The sequence below is a fragment of the Lolium perenne genome, chromosome 6 (assembly GCF_019359855.2).
Source record: "Lolium perenne isolate Kyuss_39 chromosome 6, Kyuss_2.0, whole genome shotgun sequence".
In the NCBI taxonomy this organism is placed as follows: domain Eukaryota; kingdom Viridiplantae; phylum Streptophyta; class Magnoliopsida; order Poales; family Poaceae; genus Lolium; species Lolium perenne.
Window position 1 is genome coordinate 268,849,888 of NC_067249.2, and position 24,149 is coordinate 268,874,036.

Sequence of the window (24,149 nt, forward strand, 5' to 3'; positions counted from 1 at the left end):
ATGCTATTAAATTGCCTCCTTATTCAAAGTATATGAAAGATATTGTTACTAACAAAAGGAAAATCCCCAATGAGGAAATTTCCACTATGCTTGCTAATTACTCTTTCAATGGCAAAATTCCAAAGAAGTTGGGCGACCCAGGTATACCTACTATTCCTTGTTCTATTAAGAATAACTATGTTAAAACTGCTCTATGTGACTTGGGAGCCGGTGTTAGTGTTATGCCTTTTTCTCTTTATAAGAGACTTTACTTAGATAAGTTGATACCTACTGATATATCTTTGCAAATGGCTGATAAATCTACTGCTATTCCTGTTGGTATATGCGAGAATGTTCCTGTTCAAGTTACTACTAACTGCTTGATATTAACTGATTTTGTTGTGTTGGAAATGCCTGAAGATGATAATATGTCTATTATTCTTGGGAGACCTTTTCTTAACACCGCAGGGGCTGTTATTGATTGCAATAAAGGAAAGGTTACTTTCAATGTTGATGATAGGGAGCATACCGTTTATTTTCCCAAGAGGATTGAGAAAGCATGTGGAGTTAATACTATTTCTAATGTGAGAACTATCAAAGTGGGAACTATTGATTGTCCTATATATGAGCCTAAGGAAGAATATCAAACTCTCGTGATTGGATCCATATCAATACAATTCAAGGTAACATGATTGATTTGAGGTTTATTTCTTCTTATGCTATGAAAAAGTTATTTGGTGACAAGACTTGATCAACCTTGTTAACGGATACTTTTTATATGCATAGAGGGAGTAAACAACATATCTTTCTTCCTCCACTTGCTCTAGTTGCTGTAGCACTTTTAATTTGCAAAGTTCTTTAGTTATTTGGAGATTTCAAAATTTTTCCTGGCCAGTAATAATAAACTAAATACCCAGAAATGTGCGTTTTTCAAAGTTTTCAAAAATTCACAAAAATTATACCGTTGGTCCTATTTTTCGACGAGGCACCTGGGAGCACCAGAGGATGACCTGTGGGGCACCAGAGGGCGCCAGACCACAGGCCGGCGCGGCCAAGGAGGTGGCCGCGCCACCATGTGGTGTGGGCCCCCCTCTGCCCCACTTTGCCATCTCTTCCTCCCAGACTCTTCTCTCTCCCGAAAAAATCGACACCAAGTTTCTCTCACTCGCGTTTTTGCTCAAGAGCTCAGGAATTTTCGATCTCTTTGCTCAGCCCAGATTTCTGTCTGAAATTTGGCACATTTGCTCTCCGGTATGTGACTCCTCCACCCATCCAAGTAAAATTTCGTTTGGTTGAGTATATCTTGAATATTTTGCTGCTGTAGGTAACATGTTTAGTGAGCTTGCATGCTTGTTCTAAGTGGTAGAAACTAGTTTTGATGCATGATTAGTACTCTAGCAAGTTCCTATGGTAGTTTCCCTCAATTATATGTCACCAAACCAAATTTTTATGTCATTTGTTGAAAATTTCAGAGAAGCTATGAAGAAGTTTAGCTTTGGAGAGTTGTTCAAGAAGGGGACAACCAGCACCGGGAGGCCTTCTAGGGCCGCCACCTGGATTAGGCAATCATATAATGAAGACATCATCGCGCCTAGCTTCGCGCCCGAAGAGGACAACGGGCCTCCTAATGCTTCTACTTTTCCTTGCTATGATTTTCTAAGGAATGCAGGAATATTGGAGGATTTCTTAACCCTTGTCAACAGGGCAGGGTTAACCACTTATATGGGCGATGAAAGGGAGCAATACTACTTGCTCACCAAAATCTTCGTCGAGAGTTTCCAGTTCAACAACAAACACTATGAGCCAACGGTTGCATTCAGGATCTATGGTAATACTGTGACTATGCCATTGAAGGATTTTTGTTGTGCCTTGGATATTGCCCCTGTAGGTACAGCAAGTAGGATTGATGACAACCCCCGGGACTTGCTGGAGCTCTACCGAGGGATCACCGGCGATGATTGTCGCACCATTCAGCGGGGCAAGATAAGGAACATTCAACTCCCCGCCATTAAATATTTTGCATACTACATTGCTACTAGCATTCTTGGTAGGGAGAACACTAGTAATATTTCTAGCTACCATCTTGCTTTCTTGAACATTGCACTTACTGGTCAAACATCTTATCACCTTGGTGCTCTTATTGCTCGCCGCCTGACTACCAGGGGGCCTATTTTTGGAGGAACTATTGCGCTGCGTGTTTTAACATTTCTTAATCTTCCTATTGATCCTAATGATGTGCCATTGGCCCCTAGGAGACTCGATATAACTGCTATGAAGAGTCATCATTTTGTTACCACTGACTCTACTTTAGATAATATGATGTATAGAATGTTGTTTTCTGACGGGGAGGAGAAGGAAATCCCTCTTCCCCAACCAGGTTTGTTCAGTATTGACAGGCAGTCGTGGTCGTGCACTAAGGAGGAGGTGGATGAACATATGAAGATACAAGACTTCCACCAGCAACATGATTCCGAGGACGTCGGGACCTCCTATGATCACACCGTCACATATCCGGGTGCTTCTTCTAGCACATACCCGGAATACGACCCATCTTCATATTACGGAGACACTACTTCATGGGATCGATGGGATTGAACTCCACTTAGGCCAAAAGCCTAAGCTTGGGGGGAGGTATACCGGCATCACTCATTCTTTGCATATTATGGTTGCTGGATACTTGTACATACTTGTTTTGTTCGTTTGAGTGGTTTTCTAATGAGAGGAAGATGATATTTGGGGAAATGCTGCCTGAAAACAGATTCTGGAACGTTACCGTAAAAATTCTTAAAAATAGCCAGAGCGTCATTTTGAGCTGCAAATTTTTGTGCAGGTTCCCCAGGTTGTTATCTAACTTTCATTAGTTGAACACTTTTCGATCTGAGCAACGTAAGATTTTTGTAAAAATCGATTTCTGTACTGCTGTCAGGTTTTGGCAGATTTCTGCCATCTCGCTTTTCTGTGTTTCTTTCAGTTTGCTATTTCTTGTTTTTGCTTTGTTTCCTTCCCAAAACACAAAAAGACCAAAAATATTTCTGTTGTTTCTCTTCACCATTTGTTTGCTTTGGTTTCTTGCATTTGTTTCACTTTATTTGCTATTTCTAGTTTGCTATAAGAAAACCCAAAAAGATTTTACTTTGTTTGTTTGTTTCTTTTTGTTCTTGTTTTTAATTCGAAAACACCAAAAATATTTGCTGTTCTTCTCTGGTTTGTAAAGTTCTTTATGAGTTCAATGGTCTTCGGTGGCTGGAGCGTGGTTTTCATTTCATATTATCCAAGCTGCACAAGTGAAAAGGCAATAATGACGATCTACGACAATCTGATTGTGGTGAGAGGCTGGTATGAACTCTATTTGTTTTCATTTTTGTACATATACTCATCCATGTGAGCATGCTTAGTTGGTTCATGTGAGGTATATGTTATTTGAGAAAGTCTAGTAGTTTATGATCTCTCATGTTTAGCTCCAATCTATTAATATGAGTAGCATGTCATGGATGTTTGCTTGCATTGTTTTATTCATAAGTAAGTATGGCATTGTGGTATCCTCCTCTGAATAATTCATTTATATCGACTTGGCACATGCTCACGCATGCATATGACTGAACAAAAAGTCAATTAAGCCTCGATGATTTATATTGCTTCAGAGTTCTTGTATCACTTTTATGCCTCCGTTAATTTATTTTGCCGCAAGCATGATTATGACAGTTACTGCTCTCTTGATTTGTCGCTCCCTAATCTATTGCTAGCCTTCACTTGTACTGAGCGGGAACGCTGCTCGTGCTTCCAAACACATGAAAACCAAGTTATTCCAAAGTGTCTACCATAAATACCTATGCATGGCATTTCAAACCATTCCAAGTAAATTCTCATGCGCTACCTTTAAAACCTTCAAAATGCTTCTCAATTTGTGTTTATGTTTCATAGCTCATGAGGAAGTATGTGGTGTTTAGCTTTCAACCTTGTCATTTACTTTTGACGGACTCTCATATGGACTAGTGGCACATCCGCTTATCCAATAATTTTGCAAAATGAGCTGGCAATGGGATTCCCAGTCCCGAATTAATTAACTAAAATAGACACTCCTCCATGGTTTGTGATTGTTGGACGGCACCCGAAGGATTCGGTTAGCCATGGCTTGTGTAAGCAAAGGTTGGGGGAGTGTCATCATCATAATAAAACTAAAATAAAAAGGCACTCCTTCATGGTATGAGATTGTTGGCAGGCACCCGAGGATTCGGTTAGCCATGGTTTGTGCAAGAAAGGTTGGAAGGAGTGCCAAATAAATATGCAATAATTCATGGGAGCCGCTCTTGAAAGTCCGATTGGCGAGGTAGTTAGTGTACCCATTACCATTCGTTGACAACAACAAACACCTCTCAAAATAATTTTACTCCTGATTTCAAAAATGAAAAGCTCTAGCGCATGTTAATCCCTGCTTCCCTCTGCGAAGGGTCAATCTTTTACTTTTATGTTGTGTCTCCATTATTTCTTTGAGCACTATCTTGAGAGCACAACTGTCATTCTTAGTGTAATATGCTTGTCTCAAAATATGATTGATTGTGGTATAACTTTGATGCATTTATCTTTTGACAATCACTACTTCTAGTCTTTCTATGAACTCCAGAGGTGCCCGGGCATTTATGTTTTGCCAATCAAATACAGGCAAGCGAGATACCACTTTATCATACTCTCTTATGAACATTGCAATCTTGCTTATATACATGATTCATGATGCTTCTTATTAATTGTTGGTACCTCTCCATGATTGACATAGCTGTTAGATGATCTTATTTGCATATATCTCATTATGAACTGCTTAAGTATTATCCATAGCATGAGAATATATACATCATATGAGCAAATGTGTTCGTGAAAGTTCTTTTATCGCTCAGTTGTTAACTGAATTGCTTGAGGACAAGCAATAAGCTAAGCTTGGGGGGAGTTGATACGTCCAAAACGTATCTACTTTCCCGAACACTTTTGCTATTGTTTTGCCTCTAATTTGTGCATTTTGGATGCAACTAACACGGACTAACGCTGTTTTCAGCAGAACTGCTCTGGTGTCTCGTTTTTGTGCAGAAATCCAACTTTCGGGAAAATCCTCAGAATTTATGCAGAAGGCCCTATTTTTCCAGGAAACTAACGGAGCCATAAGGGCAATTGAAGTGGAGGCCCGAGGGCCCCACACCATAGGGCGGCGCGGCCCAGGGGGGGCCCGCGCGGCCCTGTGGTGTGGCCCCCTCGGCCGGCCTCCGACGCCCTCCTTCGGACTATTTATCGGCCTCGACCTAAAAACGCCAGGAGAGAAGTCGAAGTCACCAGAAACCCTCCAGAACGCCGCCACATCGCGAAACTCCGTCGCGGGAGCCAGAAGTCTCCGTTCTGGCACTCTGCCGGGACGGGGAATTGGAGGAGATCATCACCGCCATCACCGCCAACGCCTCTTCATCAACCAGCAATGTTTCCCCCATCCATGTGTGAGTAATTCCCCCACTGTAGGCCGAAGGGGATGGTAGGGATTGGATGAGATTGGTCATGTAATAGCATAAGATTGTTAGGGCATAGTGCCTAGTGTCCGTTATTGGTACTTTGATGATATTGTTGCAACTTGTTATGCTTAATGCTTGTCACTAGGGCCCGAGTGCCATGATCTCAGATCTGAACATGTTATTGTTTCATCATGATATTCATTGTTTATGGTCTTACCTATAAGTTGTATACACATGTCGCTGTCCGGAACCGATGGCCCCGAAGTGACAGAAATCGGGACAACCGGAGGGAATGGTAGCGATGTGAGGATCACATGTGTTCACGGAATGTTAATGCTTTGCTCCGGTACTCTATTAAAAGGAGTACCTTAATATCCAGTAGTTTCCCTTGAGGCCCGGCTGCCACCGGCTGGTAGGACAAAAGATGTTGTGCAAGTTTCTCATTGCGAGCACGCACGACTATATATGGAACACATGCCTATTGATTGCTTTGTACTTGGACACCGTTTTATTATTATCTGCAAATGCGCTGCTATGATTGTTACATGAGTTTCTCTCATCCATGCAACGCCCGTCATCCGTCCCCGTGCCTACAGTATTTTAATCCTGCTGTTTACTAAAATCACTACTGCTGTCTTTGTTACTCTGCTGCTGTTATTTCACTACTGCTACTGCTATAAAACTGTTACTACTGATAAATTCTTGCGAGCAAGTCTGTTTCCAGGTGCAACTGAATTGACAACTCCGTTGTTAAGGCTTCCAAGTGTTCTTTGTCTCCCCTTGTGTCGAATCAATAAATTGGGTTTTACTTCCCTCGAAGACTGTTGCGATCCCCTATACTTGTGGGTCATCAAGCCGCACGATCTTGGATAAAGAAACTTCCTCCAGGATCTATCGACAGCTGGGAAAGCTTCGAGGACGTGTTCGTCAAGAACTTCCGGTCCACATGCAAAAAACCTGCGTCGTTGGAGGAGTTGAGAGCATGTCGACAAAAGCCGGACGAGCCAATGAGAAAATATATCCAAAGGTGGAACATCATCAAAAACTCAGCAGAAAATATATCTGACGAGAGAGCGATAGATGCGTTTGTCGCAGGAATCAGGCGTGGAGATTTTGTCGAGGACTTGGGAAGGACCAACCCAAAGACAGTATCCGCGTTAATGGAAATAGCCAACAGATGGGCAGATGGAGAAGATGCTATCCACAACAAACGGCACAGGTCGCCAGAGGAAGACCGCGGTCGAAATTATCAACCGAGGCGACCATTTCCTCGGCAGTACCCGAACTATGACGCTCCAGGACAAATTTCGGCAGGTTTTCGGGCAAACACAGAAGAAAACAACAGAGATGATTATCAGAGAAGCAGTGAGCAGCGAGGCGATAACAGGGACGATTCTCGAAACAACAGGCAAAATAGCGGGCCTAGGTTCCCGAGGCCTTTCGTGTCCCTCGAAGAAATGATGAATCGGCCGTGTCAGATGCACTTTTTCCTCGACAGCAACGGAAAAAGACAGTCAGGACACCTGCAGAAAGATTGTCGCAATTTCCAGGCAATGTTAAGGTGGGCAGAGCACGCTAACGCTCGGGCAGCACAGAGAAATCCTCGAGAACCCAGGAGCGAGATTCACTTGCCACCTTGATGTCTACTTTCCCCCTCCTTTTCCTGTAGACAGTGTTGGGCCTCCAAGAGCAGAGGTTTGTAGAACAGCAGCAAGTTTTCCCTTAAGTGGATCACCCAAGGTTTATCGAACTCAGGGAGGAAGAGGTCAAAGATATCCCTCTCATGCAACCCTGCAACCACAAAGCAAGAAGTCTCTTGTGTCCCCAACACACCTAATAGGTGCACTAGTTCGGCGAAGAGATAGTGAAATACAGGTGGTATGAATATATATGAGCAGTAGCAACGGTGCCAGAAAATAGCTTGCTGGCGTGTAACTGATGGTGGTAGTATTGCAGCTGTAACGCAAAGAAACGATGAAACAAGCAGCGATAGCAGTATTTAGGAACAAGGCCTAGGGATTACACTTTCACTAGTGGACACTCTCAACATTGATCACATAACAGAATAGATAAATGCATACTCTACACTTTTGTTGGATGATGAACACATTGCGTAGGATTACACGAACCCTCAATGCCGGAGTTAACAAGCTCCACAATAATGCTCATATTTTAGTAACCTTTAGTGTAAGATAGATCAAAAGACTAAACCAAGTACTAACATAGCATGCACACTGTCACCTTCATGCATATGTAGGAGGAATAGATCACATCAATATTATCATAGCAATAGTTAACTTCGCAATCTACAAGAGATCATGATCATAGCATAAACCAAGTACTAACACGGTGCACACACTGTCACCTTTACACACGTGCAGGAGGAATAGAACTACTTTAATAACTTTGCTAAAGTAGCACATAGATAGTAGTGATACAAAACTCATATGAATCTCAATCATGTAAAGCAACTCATGAGATCATTGTATTGAAGTACATAGGAGAGAGATTAACAACATAGCTACCGGTACAGCCCCGAGCCTCGATGGAGAACTACTCCCTCCTCATGGGAGCAGCAGCGGTGATGAAGATGGCGGTGGAGATGGCAGCGGTGTCGATGGAGAAGCCTTCCGGGGGCACTTCCCCGCTCCGGCGGCGTGCCGGAACAGAGACTCCTGTCCCCCAGATCTTGGCGTCGCGATGGCGACGGCTCTGGAAGGTTTCTGTGGTTTTCGCCGAACGTATCGAGGTTTTTAGGTCAGGGGCTTTATATAGGCGAAGAGGCGGCGCAGGAGGGTCGAAGGGGTGACGACACCATAGGGCGGCGCGGCCAGGGCCTGGGCCGTGCCGGCCTATGGTCTGGGGGCCCAGTGCCCCCCTCAGGTCCTTCCCGGGTGTTCTGGATGCTTCCGGTGAAAATAGGAACTTTGGCGTTGATTTCGTCCGATTCCGAGAATATTTCGTTACTAGGATTTCTAAAACCAAAAACAGCAGAAAATTGGAACTGGCACTTCGGCATCTTGTTAATAGGTTAGTTCCAGAAAATGCACGAATATGACATAAAGTGTGCATAAAACATGTAGATAACATCAATAATGTGGCATGGAACATAAGAAATTATCGATACGTCGGAGACGTATCAGCATCCCCAAGCTTAGTTTCTGCTCGTCCCGAGCAAGTAAACGATAACAAAGATAATTTCTGGAGTGACATGCCATCATAACCTTGATCATACTAATTTGTAAAGCATATGTAGTGAATGCAGCGATCAAAACAATGTATGTGACATGAGTAAACAAGTGAATCATATAGCAAAAACCTTTCATGAATAGTACTTCAAGACAAGCATCAATAAGTCTTGCATAAGAGTTAACTCATAAAGCAATAATTCATAGTAAAGGCATTGAAGCAACACAATGGAAGATAAAGTTTCAGCGGTTGCTTTCAACTTGTAACATGTATATCTCATGGATAATTGTCAACATAGAGTAATATAATAAGTGCAATAAGCAAATATGTAGGAATCAATGCACAGTTCACACAAGTGTTTGCTTCTTGAGGTGGAGAGAAATAGGTGAACTGACTCAACATTGAAAGTAAAAGAATGGTCCTTCATAGAGGAAAAGCATCGATTGCTATATTTGTGCTAGAGCTTTGATTTTGAAAACATGAAACAATTTTGTCAACGGTAGTAATAAAGCATATGTATCATGTAAATTATATCTTACAAGTTGCAAGCCTCATGCATAGTGTACTAATAGTGCCCGCACCTTGTCCTAATTAGCTTGGACTACCGGATCATCACAATGCACATGTTTTAACCAAGTGTCACAAAGGGGTACCTCTATGCCGCCTGTACAAAGGTCTAAGGAGAAAGCTCGCATTGGATTTCTCGCTATTGATTATTCTTCAACTTAGACATCCATACCGGGACAACATAGACAACAGATAATGGACTCCTCTTTTATGCATAAGCATGTAACAACAATTAATAATTTTCTCAATTGAGATTGAGGATATATGTCCAAAACTGAAACTTCCACCATGGATCATGGCTTTAGTTAGCGGCCCAATGTTCTTCTCTAACAATATGCATGCTTAACCATAAGGTGGTAGATCGCTCTTACTTCAGACAAGACGAACATGCATAGCAACTCACATGAAATTCAACAATGAATAGTTGATGGCGTCCCCAGTAAACATGGTTATCGCACAACAAGCAACTTAATAAGAGATAAAGTGCATAATTACATATTCAATACCACAATAGTTTTTAAGCTATTTGTCCCATGAGCTATATATTGCAAAGGTGATGATGGAATTTTAAAGGTAGCACTCAAGCAATTTACTTTGGAATGGCGGAAAATACCATGTAGTAGGTAGGTATGGTGGACACAAATGGCATAGTGGTTGGCTCAAGTATTTTGGATGCATGAGAAGTATTCCCTCTCGATACAAGGTTTAGGCTAGCAAGGCTTATTTGAAACAAACACAAGGATGAACCAGTGCAGCAAAACTCACATAAAAGACATATTGAAAACATTATAAGACTCTACACCGTCTTCCTTGTTGTTCAAACTCAATACTAGAAATTATCTAGACCTTAGAGAAACCAAATATGCAAACCAAATTTTAGCATGCTCTATGTATTTCTTCATTAATGGGTGCAAAGCATATGATGCAAGAGCTTAATCATGAGCACAACAATTGCCAAGTATCAAGTTATTCAAGACATCATACCAATTACTACATGTAGCATTTTCCAATTCCAACCATATAATAATTTAACGAAGAAGAAACTTCGCCATGAATACTATGAGCTAAGAACACATGTGTTCATATGCAACAGCGGAGCGTGTCTCTCTCCCACACAAGCATGATGTAATCTAATTTATTCAAACACAAACAAAAATAAAAGCATACAGACGCTCCAAGTAAAGCACATAAGATGTGACCGAATAAAAATATAGTTTCAAGAGAAGGAACCTGATAATTTGTCGATGAAGAAGGGGATGCCTTGGGCATCCCCAAGCTTAGACGCTTGAGTCTTCTTAGAATATGCAGGGGTGAACCACCGGGGCATCCCCAAGCTTAGAGCTTTCACTCTTCTTGATCATAGTATATCATCCTCCTCTCTTGACCCTTGAAAACTTCCTTCACACCAAACTTCTCATAAACTTCATTAGAGGGGTTAGTACATAATCAAAAACTCACATGTTCAGAGGTGACACAATCATTCTTAACACTTCTGGACATTGCTCAAAGCTACTGGAAGGTAATGGAACAAAGAAATCCACCCAACACAGCGAAAGAAGCAATGCGAAATAAAAGGCAGAATCTGTCAAAACAGAACAGTCCGTAAAGACGAATTTCTAATAAATACTTCCGTTGCTCAGATCAGAAAACTCAAACTAATGAAAGTTGCGTACATATCTGAGGAACACGCACGTAAATTGGCATATTTTTCTGATTTTTCTACAGAGAGAAAATCCCAGATTCGTGACAGATAGAAATCTGTTTCTGCGCAGAAATCCAAATCTAGTATCAACCTTCAATTAGAGGCTTCACTTGGCACAACAAAACACAAAACTAAGATAAGGAGAGGTTGCTACAGTAGTAAACAACTTCCAAGACACAAAATAAAAACAAAGTACTGTAGCAAAATAACACATGGGTTATCTCCCAAGAAGTTCTTTTCTTTATAGCCATTAAGATGGGCTCAGCAGTTTTAATGATGCACTCGCAAGAAATAATATTTGAAGCAAAAGAGAGCATCAAGAGGCAAATTCAAAACACATTTAAGTCTAACATGCTTCCTATGCATAGGAATCTTGTAAATAAACAAGTTCATGAAGAGCAAAGTAACAAGCATAGGAAGATAAAACAAGTGTAGCTTGAAAAATTTCAGCACATAGAGAGGCATTTTAGTAACATGAAAATTTCTACAACCATATTTTCCTCTCTCATAATAATGTCCAGTAGCATCATGAGCAAACTCAACAATATAACTATCAAATGAAACATTCTTATCATGAGTCTCATGCATAAAATTATTACTCTCCACATAGGCATAATCAATTTTATTAGTTGTAGTGGGAGCAAATTCAACAAAGTAGCTATCATTATTATTCTCATCATCAAATATAGGAGGCATAGTATAATCACAACAAAATTTACTCTCCATAGTAGGTGGTACCAAAAGACCACTATCATTATAATCATCATAAATAAGAGGCAAAGTATCATCAAAGAAAATTTTCTCCTCAATGCTTGGGGGACTAAAAAGATCATGAAAACCAGCTTCCCCAAGCTTAGAACTTTCATACTAATATTACTGCCAGCATGCAAATAAGATTCCATAGGTTTTTTAATTTTCCCATCAAACAATCCATGTTTTAAATCAGGAAACAGAAATAGAAGCTCATTCTTGTCCATTATGCCAAACTAGTGTAAACAAGAAACAAAAAGATGCAATTGCAGGATCTAAAGGAAATAGCTTTGAGTACTTACAGCGCCGGGAAATAGCTTAGTAGCCGAGGTCCGGAGTGTGAGTACCTTTTACCTTTCCTCCCCGGCAACGGCGCCAGAAAATAGCTGATGCTATCCAGGACTGGCGCGTGGTTGACGAGGGAGGAAATTCCTGTTGTGTAGCTTTCTGGTCCCCGGCAACGGCGCCAGAAAATAGCTTGATGTCTACTTTCCCCCTCCTTTTCCTGTAGACAGTGTTGGGCCTCCAAGAGCAGAGGTTTGTAGAACAGCAGCAAGTTTTCCCTTAAGTGGATCACCCAAGGTTTATCGAACTCAGGGAGGAAGAGGTCAAAGATATCCCTCTCATGCAACCCTGCAACCACAAAGCAAGAAGTCTCTTGTGTCCCCAACACACCTAATAGGTGCACTAGTTCGGCGAAGAGATAGTGAAATACAGGTGGTATGAATATATATGAGCAGTAGCAACGGTGCCAGAAAATAGCTTGCTGGCGTGTAACTGATGGTGGTAGTATTGCAGCAGTAGTAACGCAATAAAACAGTAAACAAGCAGCGATAGCAGTATTTAGGAACAAGGCCTAGGGATTACACTTTCACTAGTGGACACTCTCAACATTGATCACATAACAGAATAGATAAATGCATACTCTACACTTTTGTTGGATGATGAACACATTGCGTAGGATTACACGAACCCTCAATGCCGGAGTTAACAAGCTCCACAATAATGCTCATATTTTAGTAACCTTTAGTGTAAGATAGATCAAAAGACTAAACCAAGTACTAACATAGCATGCACACTATCACCTTCATGCATATGTAGGAGGAATAGATCACATCAATATTATCATAGCAATAGTTAACTTCGCAATCTACAAGAGATCATGATCATAGCATAAACCAAGTACTAACACGGTGCACACACTGTCACCTTTACACACGTGCAGGAGGAATAGAACTACTTTAATAACTTTGCTAGAGTAGCACATAGATAGTAGTGATACAAAACTCATATGAATCTCAATCATGTAAAGCAGCTCATGAGATCATTGTATTGAAGTACATAGGAGAGAGATTAACCACATAGCTACCGGTACAGCCCCGAGCCTCGATGGAGAACTACTCCCTCCTCATGGGAGCAGCAGCGGTGATGAAGATGGCGGTGGAGATGGCAGTGGTGTCGATGGAGAAGCCTTCCGGAGGCACTTCCCCGCTCCGGCGGCGTGCCGGAACAGAGACTCCTGTCCCCCAGATCTTGGCGTCGCGATGGCGGCGGCTCTGGAAGGTTTCTGTGGTTTTCGCCGAACGTATCGAGGTTTTTAGGTCAGGGGCTTTATATAGGCGAAGAGGCGGCGCAGGAGGGTCGAAGGGGTGACGACACCATAGGGCGGCGTAGCCAGGGCCTGGGCCGCGCCGGCCTATGGTCTGGGGGCCCAGTGCCCCCCCTCTGGTCCTTCCCGGGTGTTCTAGATGCTTCCGGTGAAAATAGGAACTTTGGCGTTGATTTCGTCCGATTCCGAGAATATTTCGTTACTAGGATTTCTGAAACCAAAAACAGCAGAAAACAGGAACTGGCACTTCGGCATCTTGTTAATAGGTTAGTTCCAGAAAATGCACGAATATGACATAAAGTGTGCATAAAACATGTAGATAACATCAATAATGTGGCATGGAACATAAGAAATTATAAATACGTCGGAGACGTATCACACCTCCTCCCGCGATTACAGAAGACAATCGACATCAGCTCAGAATAGCGGCAGCACCTCCACCACCACCTTATGTTGATCCTAACTCTAACGGAGCGGTGTCGATGATTCAGAAGGGAAGGCCATCCAATAGAGCTCAGAAAGTAATCTCACGACAGGTGTTTATGGCAGAAAAAATGCCTCCACCAACTGTCGAGTATCTTAATTGGTCAGGGCAAGATATTGGCTTCACCATAGCAGATCATCCGCAGCAAGTTCCTCGGCCAGGGCAGTCAGCACTTATTTTATCAGCAGTTATTGCGGGATTTGATGTCTTTCGAGTATTCATAGACGGCGGCAACAGCTTAAACCTTATGTACGCAGATACATTGAGGAAGATGAACATATCCCTAGCGAACTTGAAGCCAACAGACACAAGGTTCCACGGTATCACACCGGAGAAACCAAGTTATCCATTGGGGAAGATCAATCTCGACGTTCAGTTTGGAACCCGAGAGAATTACAGAATCGAGAGGCTGGAATTTGAAGTCGTGGATTTTCCGTCGCAGTACCACGCTTTGTTGGGACGACCAGCATATGCTAGATTTATGGCAGTGCCACACTATACATACCTGTTGTGGAGGCTGCCTGGACCAAAGGGACCAATCACAGTCAAAGGAAGCTTCGCCTTAGCCGATAAGTGCGATAAGGATTTTCATCGGATATCAGAAACTTTCGGGATGCAAGCTGAGTATTTGGCGTCAAGAAGTATGACTGACTACGACGTGCTGCCAGACGTTGGAAGGCCAAATAAAGAATCAACTATCAATACCGAGAAAAATTCTAAGGAGGTGCAGATTCACCCGACAGACCCGAAAAAGACGACGTCCATTGCAACAAATATGGATCTCGCATAGGAAAGCGCGCTCGTCAAGTTCCTCCGTGAGCACTGGAAAATCTTCGCATGGTGTCCAGCTGACATGCCAGGAGTACCCAGGGAACTTGCCGAGCACCACCTCAACTTGGATCCTCTCGCGAGACCAATCAAACAACCCTTGCGGCGTTTTTCGGAACCAAACCGCAAAGCTATGCTATCAGAAATAGATCGACTCAAGGATGCTGGTTTTATCAAAGAGATATCTACAAAAGCCACATGGGTAGCTAACCCAGTGATGGTGCCGAAGAAGCACGCGATAGTCCTTCGCATGTGCGTCGACTTTACGTGTCTCAATAAACATTGTCCTAAGGATAACTTTCCCCTCCCAAGGATCGATCAAATCATCGACTCCACGGCAGGATGTGAACGTCTTTCCTTTTTGGATGCATACTCTGGTTATAACCAGATCAGACTAAAAGAAGATGATGAGGCCAAAACAGCGTTCATAACACCTTATGGCGTGTTTTGCTACAGAACAATGCCTTTTGGTCTAAAAAAACGCGGGAGCAACATATCAGAGGATGATGCAGAAATGTTTGGCGACACAGATCGGGAAAAACGTGCAAGTATAGATCGACGACGTCGTCAAAAAAGGGGGCAACGCTGATCGAGGATCTCAAGGAAACCTTTGACAACCTCGACAAATTCTGCCTCAAGCTGAACCCGACGAAGTGTTTTTTGGCGTCCCAGCAGGAGAACTTCTGGGGTTTCTAGTTTCAGCAAGAGGAATTGAAGCAAATCCCGACAAAATACAAGCTATCGTAACAATGAGGAAGCCAACAAAGTTGAAAGAAATACAGCAGCTAACTGGGCGAGTCGCAGCTTTGAGCAGATTCGTCGCCAGGCTGGGAGAAAAAGCGTTACCATTTTACGCTCTGATAAAGCAAGGAGAAAAATTCCAGTGGAACGAAGAGGCCGACAGAGCTTTCGAGGATTTGAAGCGCACAATCTCAACACCACCAATCTTGGTGGCGCCGAAAGAAAAGGAACCTCTCCTGCTGTATATTGCAGCCACACCCCAAGTGGTTAGCACGGTGTTAGTTGTTGAAAGAGAAGAAGAAGGAAAACTCCATGGAGTGCAGAGGCCAGTATATTTCATCAGTGAAGTTTTATCGCCTTCCAAACAGCGGTACCCGCAGTACCAGAAACTAGCATATGGAGTAATTGCAACGGCAAGGAAGTTGCGCCACTATTTTTCGCCACACCCGATAATAGTAGTCAACGAAGCACCTCTTTCAAATATACTGAACAATCCAGAAGCTACAGGGCGTGTCTCCCTTTGGGGAATAGAACTTTCCCCTCGGGACATCACGTATGAAAAAAGAAAGGCAATCAAGTCACAAGTTCTGCCAGATTTCATTGCAGAGTGGATGGAGCTACAAAACACGGGACCACCAGATTTGTCGAGAACTTGGACCATGAACTTCGATGGGTCCAAGAGAGCAGAAGGAGCCGGCGTAGGAGTAGTACTTATATCACCTGAAGACGACAAATTGAAATACGTCCTTCGGATGACGTTCCCTAATGCATCCAATAATGAAGCAGAATATGAAGCCCTCATACACGGGATGAAGATGGCGAAAGCTTGCGGTGCAACTCGACTAAAAATCTTTGGCGACTCACAATTGGTGGCTCAGCAAGTTATGAACCAATGTGACGCAGTCAATGATAGCATGATGGCATACAAGGAGGTGTACAATGAGCTCGAGAAGCTGTTTGATGGATGCGAGGTAAATCACATCAGTAGATTGAGCAATGATGAAGCCGACGTTCTCGCAAACATCGGGTCGCAGTGCCTCCCAATCCCGCCAGGAATATTTTGGGAAGAAATAGCGGAGAGATCCACGAAGCCAAAAAAAGGTGTAGAAAAAAGCAAAAGAAGAAAAAACCTCGACGCCCCTCAAAGAAACCACGGAGGATGAAGAGGACCAAGAGCTTGTGATGATGGTACAAATTCCTTGGATGCAAGCATATATATCATACATCCTCAGGAAAGAAATACCCGATGATCCAGTTGAGGCAAGGCGAGTTATTCGATGATCCAAAGCTTTCACAGTGATCAAAGGGGAATTATACACGCGAAGTATTTTAGGCGTCCTGCAAAGGTGTGTCACACCCGAAGAAGGAAGAATAATTCTGAAGGATGTACACGAAGGAATATGTGGCCACCACGCAAGTAGTCGAGCTATTGCAGCCAAGGTTTTTCGGGCAGGATTCTATTGGTTGACAGCAATCGAGGATGCCAAGGAAATAGTAAGAACTTGCGACGCGTGTCAAAGGTTTGCCGCCAAACCTCACTCTCCAGCGGCAGAACTAACACCAATACCATTGTCATGGCCCTTCGCCCAATGGGGACTTGATATGGTGGGCAAGTTGCACAAAGCTTCGCCTGGAGGGTACGAGTATTTGCTGGTCGCTGTAGACAAATTCACCAAGTGGGTAGAAGCGAAGCCAATAAATTCACCAGATGCAGCGTCGGCAATAAAGTTTGTGAAAGGCCTCGTTTTTCGGTTCGGCGTGCCTCATAGTATTGTTACAGACAATGGCTCAAACTTCACATCCAAGGAATTCAAGGAATACTGCGCAGAAGTAGGCATTAAATTGCACTTTGCGTCAGTTGGGCACCCGCAAACTAACGGACAAGTCGAGAAAGCCAATGGTATCATCTGCAACGGCCTCAAAAAGCGCCTGCTAGGACCACTTGAAAAAGCTCGACATACTTGGCCAGAGGAATTGCCAAGTGTTTTGTGGAGCATCCGAACAACACCAAATACGGCGACACAAGAAACTCCGTTTTTCTCGTCCACGGAGCCGAAGCAGTACTACCAATTGAAATAGAGCATGATTCTCCAAGGGTAATAGAGTATGACGAAGAAACATCACAAAAAGCTCGGGAGGATGATATGGACGCACTCGACGAAGCTCGCGATGAAGTACTTTCACGAGTCACCAAATACCAGCAAGACCTCAAAAACTACCACAGTCGACGATTAAGACCAAGATCTTTTCAAGTTGGGGATTTGGTCTTGCGGTTAAACCAAAAAAGTACTGAGAAGCTCGAATCACCATGGTTGGGACCTTACGTTGTCACGGAAGTCATCGACGTAGGCGCATACAGGATCAAGGACAAGAAGACAGGGGCTCCCGAGAAAAACCCCTGGAACGTAGCACAGCTCAGGCGGTTCTACGCCTAGAGTCGAAATATAGTCCTTCTCTGTAAAAATACAATGTACTGAAACGCCCGCGAGTTTTCGGACGCACTCTTTTCCTTTTCGGGGCACCGAGTGGGGCCGGAAAGGTTTTTAATGAGGCGGGCTCGCGGTGCTGCAATATAATAAAGATAGTGGAGATATATTTTTATTCTTCGACACGCTCGGGGGCTCAACGCCCTCAAGTCTCAAACTACGTACAATATAGACAAATTAGACTTACCAAAATATTTCGCCTTGGTACACTAAATACCTCGCAAAATATCGAAAGCTAACAAAATTATAAATATAGTATACACGTCAAGAATCTTATTGCTTTGGTCCCAGATACCTCGCAACAAAAATATAGAACTTCGACATTAAGATACTCGGAGGCTTGCAACCTACTCGGTGAAAAAGTAAAGATATTTCCTCACGACAAGAGGAAAAGTTTTCGAGATGGAAAAAACAGTACAAACTCTAGCCAGAAGGCTCGGGGGCTCCAACAATATAGAGCAGTTTACAATATACAACAAATTTCTTCGGAAATCAAAAAAGATACAGACATAATGTTGTCCAATATAGTACAAATCAGTCAAAGCCTAAAATACTATCTATGGACAAACCTCTGGTTGTTTTATGCTCAGCATAGGACCCCTTGACGAAGAATTCTGAGTCCATCCGAAGAAGCTTATCTATCATCGACTCGGCCACAGGAGTTACCATCTCATTGATTGAGTCAATATCATTTTTTCGCCGCGACTTCTTGGCCAGGCAATCAGCAACAATCTTCGTCAGGTCTAATTTTGGATGGCAAATATTTATCATAATCATGGCGAACCTTGCTCCAGCAGTCAACTGAGCTCGCACAAAATTATGAATGCGGGGAGCATCTCTGAAAACCTCCAGCAATTCAGGAAGAGTCTTGGGAACTTCATTCCGAGGAAACAAAGTTTTGTAAACAAGGGTTAATGTTGTCGTGCAAAAATTGAGAAATTCGTGCACTTGGCAAGCACGATCTTGAAACCTGACAATTTGCTGGGTTCGTTCAGGGGAGGCCCAGAATAAAGAGCCATGGTTGAGGGAAAGATTGACGAGAAGATTTGTTCTCTCGTTCACTCTTCGATCTTCGGCGGCAGCATCAAGAACCGAGCCTATTAAGCGACAAGGCAAGAAATTTGAAGGGGAGTACAGCAAAATAAAGAGGAGGCATTGCGAGGTTGGAAAAACATACCTAACATATCTGTGCTAGCCTCCAACATTAGCTCGAGCATGCTATTTTCTCGAGAAGTGGCTCCTTTTGCTTCCAATACAGCAGTATCCTTGGCAGCCATAGCCTCTTTGGCTTGTTGGAGAGCAAGTTTTTCTTGTTCGGATGCTTTCCGAGATTGTTCCATCATCGCAAGAGTTTGTTTCTTCATGGATTGAAGTTGTTGTCGAAGTTCTTGCAAATCTTCCGACGAATGTTTGCTTGAAGAACCTTCGAGGGGGTTATCATCAATTAGCACTTTCTTCGAGAAGGAAGAAGCAGGAGAAGCATCGGCAGAGCAAGGATTGGTCGAATAGTTGTCAAATATTAACTGGAAAAGAAAGCGCCAGGATCAATGATAGTGCCAGATGGAATTTCATTAATTTCTAGAAATATTTACATAGGCATTACAAAAGAAGTTTCTCCTAAAGGACTACCAGGATAATCGTCGCCACAGCTAAATTGGCGACAAGGGCAACAGAAACAGAGAAAGCAAAAAACAAAGAGGCATGCAACTAGACCTCCGGCCTTGATGAGCTAGGAGTTGAAGATGGTTTGATCCCGAGATAGGCCAGGATTTTCTTCGTGTTGGGCTTGCCTGCCTTAATCAACGACCTCCATCTTGATTGCTCTATCTGATCGGTGTCGCCAACCTTCATCCAATCAACAGTTTGTTGGCTGTCTGCAACCAAGGCAACAGTGCTCTCGACAGCAATCTTCATGTTCTCCTGGCGCATTTTCAGTCCAAGGTCCTCTGATGAATTGAAGCTCCGGGCAAGGGCAAGAAAAGTCATGGGTTCCTCTTTCTTCGGGAAGAAGTAGGGGAACAGCTTCGACAGTCCCGCGTCAGCATTCGCCACGCCTTCACGAATTTCGGATCCATGAAACTCCAGATAAGAAAGTGCGTCAAGGAGAGGATCATTGTCGGGATTCTCCAGATCAAACTCTTGGTTTGTTTGGCCTGCCACAGGAAATAAATGTTGGTCAAAAACAAGAAAAAATAGGTCATATAAAAAATAGAAGAGATCAAATACCTTTGAAGCGCCGACTTTGCGAATTCAGGCGCTTGAGGATTCCCTTTTCACGAGCAGCCTGTGCGGCTTTGTGCTCATTCAATGCAGCCTCAGCATCCTCAAGTTTCTTCTGCAGTTCCTCGACACTAGCAGTTTTTGCTTTGGCTTCATCAGCCTCTGCTTTGGCTTCGCTAGCAACAAGTTCGGCTTTCTTGCGGGCCGCCTCACTTTGCTCCAGTTTTTGAGCAAGTGCGTCGGCACGTTTGTTGGCCTCTGCAAGTTTTTCTGTCGAAATAAAAAAAAGGGTCAAAAATTGCGATAAACGACAGGAGCAAGAAGTCAGAAACAACGACAGCAAAAAAGTTATTACCTTCGGTTCTGCTGGCATACTCACGGTACCCAATGAATTGGGATCCGATGCGGATAAACTCTTTGGTCATGGGCTGTCAAAGAAGAACAAAGAAAGAAAAACATCGGTATGGAAAAAGAGCGAAGGCGTAAAAAAGCAAAATAGAGGAAATATAGATATTGGCAAGAAAATTAACAAACTTACATCGTCCAAGAGCAGAGTAGAAGAGCTATCCAATTGAGGGGCAGGCTCAATGATCGTTTCAATCCTTGTCCTTTTTGGCAAAGGAGCAAGGGGGCTTGATGGCGGAGTAGTGGTGACGACGTTTCGTTGAGGAGGCGAGGATTCTTCTCCTTCAACTAGCGTATCCGAGGCAAGTAAAGTATGTGACGTGCTCGTCCGAGGAGCCACGTCAATAGTCGGTACTTCTTTCTCGTCATCGCTGTGATTAAAAATCGACAGCATAAAAAGCAAGACAAGACAAACATTTCAAGTACAGAAATAAGGAGAAATACAAATGACTTACGAGCTGACGAGGGATTCAAGATAAGGATCGTAAGCTGCCTTCTGATGTGAAGGATCAACTTCTTCGGCTTTGGAAGTGCCGGAATCTTCGACATCATCCCTTTTCCTTTTGCCTTTCGGGGAGACAGCGGGAGGAGGAGATTGTGCCGACGCAGTACCTTCGGAAGAACCCGCAGATTTTCGAGAATCCACGGGCTCATTCACAAAAGATGGAGCTTCTTGATTGTCATCAGTGACAATGGCCCTTTCTTCGACTTCTCCACCCTCAGGAAGAGGAGGAAGCGAGACAAGGTCTGGATGATTCTGTGCAAAATAAAAATAGGGAGAGACGTCAGAAAAGAAGTTACAAAAAAAAAAGTTAGCAAAGCAACAACAAGACAATAGACAAAGATTACCTTGGGGAGTGGATTGGCGGCGCTGAATGGTTTTACACGACAAGAAGCAGGGACAGGATCTTTTTTGCTGAGAGATGAGATTTTTCGGACAAGCTTTTCCAAGTCTTTGACCTCCAAATCCACCGACAGCCGATCTACATCCTCGTTGCCAGCATATCTCCATAGAGGATTTTTGCGAGCCTGAAGCGGCTGCACTCTAGTCCTAAGAAAATATGCAGTAATTTGGATACCCGATAACTCTTTGCCGCAAGTATTTTGCAACTCGTGAATACGAGCCATCAAGTTTTCTGTCGACGCCCTTTCTTCTTCGGTGGCCTCCGCGTCCCAGGAGCGGCGGCGAAAAATTTTCTCGGCACCATCAAAAGGAGGGATGTTGTCCTCCGCACTTCCATGGTTCTCCTCCTGAATGTACAACCACTTCTTGCGCCATCCTTGAACTGAGTCAGTAAGCTTGACGTCGAAGTAGTCGACAGTGGGTCGAACAGAAATCACAACGCCGCCTATATTATAGGCGACATTGGGCGAGCCATTACGGCGGCAGAAGAAAATGCGCTTCCAAAGCGCCCAGTTAGGCTGGACGCCAAGGAAGGCCTCGCACAGAGTGATGAAAATGGAAATATGGAGGATTGAATTTGGCGTAAGGTGGTGGAGTTGCAGACCGTAGATAAAAAGAAGTCCACGGAGAAAAGAATGAATGGGGGTGGAAAGACCGCGGATGAGGTGGTCGACAAAACTTACCCGGTACCCCATTGGAGGGGTTGGGTAGCTTTCCTCACTGGGGAAGCGCAATGCCTGGGGTTTTTTGCTGATCCCCAGCTTCCTCAGCATGTTGACGTCCTGAGTGGAAATCTTCGATCTTTCCCACTCCGCCGTTCCAAGATCCACGGCGGCCATGGAGGACTCCGGCGTGCTGTGCCTTGTCAATCGACGAGGTGGCATCAACAATGGCGCAGGATTCGCAGCTTGGAGGCGAGGAGTTTGGGAGGTTGTGGATCACAGGAGGAATTTGCAGATGAGAGAAGGAGGACGGCGCGAGCGGAAGTGCTCAAGGAAGAAGAAGATGAACTTATGTAGGGGTGCGGTGAACCGACGAACCGTTGGATAAGGAAAATGTGTGACAGATGATAGCCACGTGGCAACAAGGGTAAAAAAGTAATTCAACGAAGGGGACATTACGGGGCGTGCGCCAGAAAAAGCGGAGGACGTGTGTCCCCCACTTGCACGACGTGTCAAGATAGTGGATTAATTGGGCCCGCATGGCAGCGAGAAAAGGCTTGTCGCAAATTTTTGATAGGCAATCGTGGCTATCGTCAGCAACAACGTCATCTTGACAGAAGAAAAAATTCGACTCAACAGCTTCATAAAAGGCGACACGGAAAAATAATGATTGAGCCTTTGATCAAATACAAGTTTCTGATCAAATGCTCGGGGGCTACTTTGGAAAAAAGAAAAAAGATCTAGAAAGACAAAATAGAAATGGCGTGAGCCTATGACCAAATACAAATATTTGTTCATAGCCTCGGGGGCTACTCCCATCGGGAGCGCTGTTCGTGCACCCGAGAAATTATAAAACTTCGGGAGCAAAAAGGAAATATGTCGGCATAAGGCGTGGAGCCTACACCCAAGTACAAGTCCTTGGCTGTAGCCTCGGGGGCTACTCCCATCGGGAACGCTGCTCGCGTGCCCGATGAAATTATAAAAGAAAGAGAAAGAAGAAAGATAGAAGAGCAAAAGAGTATATTTCGAGTTATAATTAACTCTACATATACTCCCATCGGGAGAGCAATATATTCATCTTTGACTCGATAAAATGTGCCATTCAAACAGCCGAAAAAGCACTCGACAATATATTCTCAGAACGCCAAAGTTGCGATCAATTTCTGAATGCCACAAGTTTGCGAAGGTAAGACCCCAGATCCGTTCTGCTGGGCGTGGCATCGCCGAAGACTGCGCTCTGCTACTTTTATCCGTATCAACAGATACGAAGAAAATCCTAACGGACGCGTTAGGTACCCGATAAACTTTGCTGGGACTCGACAGAATGGTAAGACCTTAAGCGGCACCTGTCGAAGTTTACACCAGTATCCCGAGGTCATGTCCAGGGACGTGATTTTGAAGTAGGTTTTTGCGGATTGCCACTAGAGCAGTTAACTAGTACCTGATCCGTCAGATGAACTAGCCCCAATTACCATTATCCCTGTACAATATAGATGTCAATGAGGAAAAATATAGAAAAGTCAAAGCTGTCGAATAAAAATAAATAGTGGAGATTTTCCTTGACCCTACGATTCAAGCAAAATCTCGGGGGCTACTGACATAGGCATCCCAAATGGGCCTGCCGAAGATAGTACCCGGGGTTTACTGAAGGCCCACTACCCGAAGAATAAGAAGATTCGGGAGCCCAAGATGTTATTAAGGAAAGCTAGAGTTGTAATAGGAAGTGTTATTTGTAATCTTGCGGGATGAGTTAGAAACCATCCCGAACTCTGTAACTTGTACAACACGAATCCCTCGGCTCCGCCTCTTATATAAAGGGGGAGTCGAGGGACGAGGAAAGCATCGAATCATTGTCTACAAACCCTAGTTTTCACAATCGTCGAGTACTTTTCGGCTGAAACCTTCGAGATCTACTTACCCTCTACTTCTAACTAAACCCTAGCCTACAATCCATAGGCATTGACAAGTTAATACCTTGTCACTCGTACATGGATAAAGTTATTATAAATCTTAATGGTGAATCACACATACATAATACTGGCGCTAAAATGCCATAAGGCAAATGATTTGAATTCCACTTATTTGTGGAACCGCCATTTAGGTCATGTTAGAAAGGAACGCATGAAGGAACTCCATG